The following is a 4,185-nucleotide window of genomic DNA, read 5'->3' on the forward strand; positions in this document are numbered from 1 at the left end:
TTCGATGGAGCCTGGTGCAGGGACATTCAATGGGATGAGCCGCGCTCGCCGCGGAACCTTCGAGCGCCGCTACTCAGCAAGTAAACGAGAGGGAGCTGCGCCCGGCCTCGTAAGACGCCTCTTCTCCGGTGCGAGCGCCCCGACGCCGCTGGCCGCCGCCGCCGCCTTGCCGCTATCCCGCCGCGCGTTTGGGGAGGGAGGGCGACCCGTAGGACGGCCCGCCGACTACACGACCGTTTGGCAGAGCGAGTGCAAGGTTAGGCGAGCTGGGCGGTAACTCGGGTTAGTCTGGGGAGACTCGCGGTGGACAGGGTGGCGCGAATCCGGCCGGGCGGCCCCATCGATTAAGCATTGGTAGGGAGCCGAGGATGAGCCGTGCGAAGTGGCCTCGGAGGCGGTCCGTGGGGGACGACGGGGGGGGACGGGCGTCGGCCCTCCGGCCCGAGCAGAGAACGTTCGGTCACCCAAGCGGGAATCTGCGCCCCGGCCCGAGTCGGACTCGGTCGGTGCGGCCCGCTGAGGCCCTCAACTATTCCCGTACGCGGGGGTCGGGAGCTGCGGCGCTGCGCCGGCGACTTACCCGCGCGAGGCACGCACTGCGTGCGGCCAGGATGCGGAGTTGGATCGGCGCTGGTTGGGAACCCTCGGGGAACGAAGGCGGACGGCGGCCAGCCGGCGCCGACGAACCCGTCGGGGAGGGGGCTGGTGGCAGGCGCGATCGGCACTATTGCTGACTGCCGGGAGGGAAGCTGCGCCCCGGCCGAGTCAGACTCAGCCGTTGCGGCCCCCCCGAGCCCGCAGCGCGTAGCGCGGAAGCCATACGCCCCCCCGATGCGGAGCGACAGACGCCCCCGCGACCGCGGTTGGTCGGGAAGGCTTTTCGGATAGAGGTCGGACGGTGTGTGTGTGGACGGCTTCCCGTGGTGCCGCCGCTATCAAGCCGGAGGGTTTGAGAAACGACATTCGCGGAAGGACCGGCGCGGCCGGCGGACGCTCGCACGCGCGGCGCCCGACACTCAGCCGCTCGCTCGGCCTCCGTGGATCGTGGCTAGGTGGGATGGATGCCAAACCGGGTCGTCTCGGTCTCGCCGCAGTACGGTCGCGCCGGGGCCTGCGGGGCGGCGCGGGGAGCGCACGCTCACGCGGCGGCCGGGGCGCTAGAGTGCGACCCGCAGTGGGTAGGAACCGTCCACCCGACGTCGGACGAGCCGAGGCCGATGGAGGCCCTACCAAGGCGGGTCATGAGTGCCAGTCGGTCAGTTGGGTGAGGGGGTACTCGGAGGCCCGCCGGGAGCAGACGGGCGACCGGGGATGGGGGGCGTACGCGGGCGGGCGCCGGGAGAAGACGGCCCGTCCGGGGTCGAATCTCGGCCTGTGTTTTCGGAGCCGGCCGGGCATCACGCTCCCTCCTTGGATGGACAACATTCGTAGTTGACACTTTGTGTCATTTTATCCGAGCGGGCGGGCGCCTCGAGAGGCGGACCGTCCGGGGCGACTCTCGGCCTGTGTTTTCGGAGCCGGCCGGGCCTCACGCTCCCTCCTTGGATGGACAACATTCGTAGTTGACACTTTGTGTCATTTTATCCGAGCAGACGGGCGCCGCGAGGCGGACCGTCCGGGGCGACTCTCGGCCTGTGTTTTCGGAGCCGGCCGGGCATCACGCTCCCTCCTTGGATGGACAACATTCGTAGTTGACACTTTGTGTCATTTTATCCGAGCAGACGGGCGCCGCGAGGCGACCGTCCGGGGCGACTCTCGGCCTGTGTTTAAGGAGCCGGCCGGGCATCACGCTCCTTCCTTGGATGGACAACATTCGTAGTTGACACTTTGTGTCATTTTATCCGAGCGGGCGGGCGCCGCGAGGCGGACCGTCCGGGGCGACTCTCGGCCTGTGTTTAAGGAGCCGGCCGGGCATCACGCTCCTTCCTTGGATGGACAACATTCGCAGTTGACACTTTGTGTCATTTTATCCGAGCAGACGGGCGCCGCGAGGCGGACCGTCCGGGGCGACTCTCGGCCTGTGTTTTCGGAGCCGGCCGGGCATCACGCTCCCTCCTTGGATGGACAACATTCGTAGTTGACACTTTGTGTCATTTTATCCGAGCAGACGGGCGCCGCGAGGCGACCGTCCGGGGCGACTCTCGGCCTGTGTTTAAGGAGCCGGCCGGGCATCACGCTCCTTCCTTGGATGGACAACATTCGTAGTTGACACTTTGTGTCATTTTATCCGAGCGGGCGGGCGCCGCGAGGCGGACCGTCCGGGGCGACTCTCGGCCTGTGTTTAAGGAGCCGGCCGGGCATCACGCTCCTTCCTTGGATGGACAACATTCGCAGTTGACACTTTGTGTCATTTTATCCGAGCAGACGGGCGCCGCGAGGCGGACCGTCCGGGGCGACTCTCGGCCTGTGTTTTCGGAGCCGGCCGGGCATCACGCTCCCTCCTTGGATGGACAACATTCGTAGTTGACACTTTGTGTCATTTTATCCGAGCAGACGGGCGCCGCGAGGCGGACCGTCCGGGGCGACTCTCGGCCTGTGTTTAAGGAGCCGGCCGGGCATCACGCTCCTTCCTTGGATGGACAACATTCGCAGTTGACACTTTGTGTCATTTTGTTCGGCCTGTGTTTAAGGAGGCGGCCGTCCTCCACTCGGTCCGTGTTTAAGGAGCGACACTCGCGCTCCGGTTCGGCCTGTATTTAGGGAGGCGGCCGTCCTCCGCTTGGTCTGTGTTAAGGGCGACACTCTGTCCATGTTTGAGGAGCCTGGCCCTGACGCTCCTCTCCGGCCTGTGTTTAAGGAGGCGGCCGTCCTCCCCTTGGTCCGTGTTAAGGGCGACACTCGGTCCATGTTTGAGGAGCCTGGCCCTGACGCTCCTCTCCGGCCTGTGTTTAAGGAGGCGGCCGTCCTCCCCTTGGTCCGTGTTAAGGGCGACACTCGGTCCATGTTTGAGGAGCCTGGCCCTGACGCTCCTCTCCGGCCTGTGTTTAAGGAGGCGGCCGTCCTCCCCTTGGTCTGTGTTAAGGGCGACACTCGGTCCATGTTTGAGGAGCCTGGCCCTGACGCTCCTCTCCGGCCTGTGTTTAAGGAGGCGGCCGTCCTCCCCTTGGTCCGTGTTAAGGGCGACACTCGGTCCATGTTTGAGGAGCCTGGCCCTGACGCTCCTCTCCGGCCTGTGTTTAAGGAGGCGGCCGTCCTCCCCTTGGTCCGTGTTAAGGGCGACACTCGGTCCATGTTTGAGGAGCCTGGCCCTGACGCTCCTCTCCGGCCTGTGTTTAAGGAGGCGGCCGTCCTCCCCTTGGTCTGTGTTAAGGGCGACACTCGGTCCATGTTTGAGGAGCCTGGCCCTGACGCTCCTCTCCGGCCTGTGTTTAAGGAGGCGGCCGTCCTCCCCTTGGTCTGTGTTAAGGGCGACACTCGGTCCATGTTTGAGGAGCCTGGCCCTGACGCTCCTCTCCGGCCTGTGTTTAAGGAGGCGGCCGTCCTCCCCTTGGTCTGTGTTAAGGGCGACACTCTGTCCATGTTTGAGGAGCCTGGCCCTGACGCTCCTCTCCGGCCTGTGTTTAAGGAGGCGGCCGTCCTCCCCTTGGTCTGTGTTAAGGGCGACACTCGGTCCGTGTTTAAGGAGCGGCCCTCGCGCTCCGGTTCGGCCTGTATTTAGGGAGGCGGCCGTCCTCCGCTTGGTCTGTGTTAAGGGCGACACTCGGTCCGTGTTTAAGGAGCCGGCCCTGACGCTCCTCTTCGGCCTGTGTTTAAGGAGGCGGCCGTCCTCCACTTCCTTCCATGCACCACCACATTCGCAGTTGACACTTTGCCATTTTTTCAGAGAGGTGACACTTAGTCGTTTTTTCGAAAGTTGACACTTAGTCGTTTTTTCGAAAGTTGACACTTTGCCGTTTTTTCAGAGAGGCGACACTTAGTCGTTTTTTCGAAAGTTGACACTTAGCCGTTTTTTCGAAAGTTGACACTTAGCCGTTTTTTCGAAAGTTGACACTTAGCCGTTTTTTCGAAAGTTGACACTTAGTCACTTTTTCGCCACAGTGACACCTCCAGCGCGTGCCACGGCGCTTTTCAGGTCTTCTATCCGACCTTGTGCTGTCGAGGACGGCGTGTCCGACGCCGTGGGGAGACCAGCACCATCTCCTCCATACTCGTAAACGGGGTGCTTTGGAAAACGGGGGGAAAGTC

The sequence above is a fragment of the Syngnathus leptorhynchus genome, unplaced genomic scaffold (genome assembly GCF_054491065.1).
Source record: "Syngnathus leptorhynchus isolate UIUO unplaced genomic scaffold, UIUO_Slep HiC_scaffold_188, whole genome shotgun sequence".
Taxonomy (NCBI): Eukaryota; Metazoa; Chordata; class Actinopteri; order Syngnathiformes; family Syngnathidae; genus Syngnathus; species Syngnathus leptorhynchus.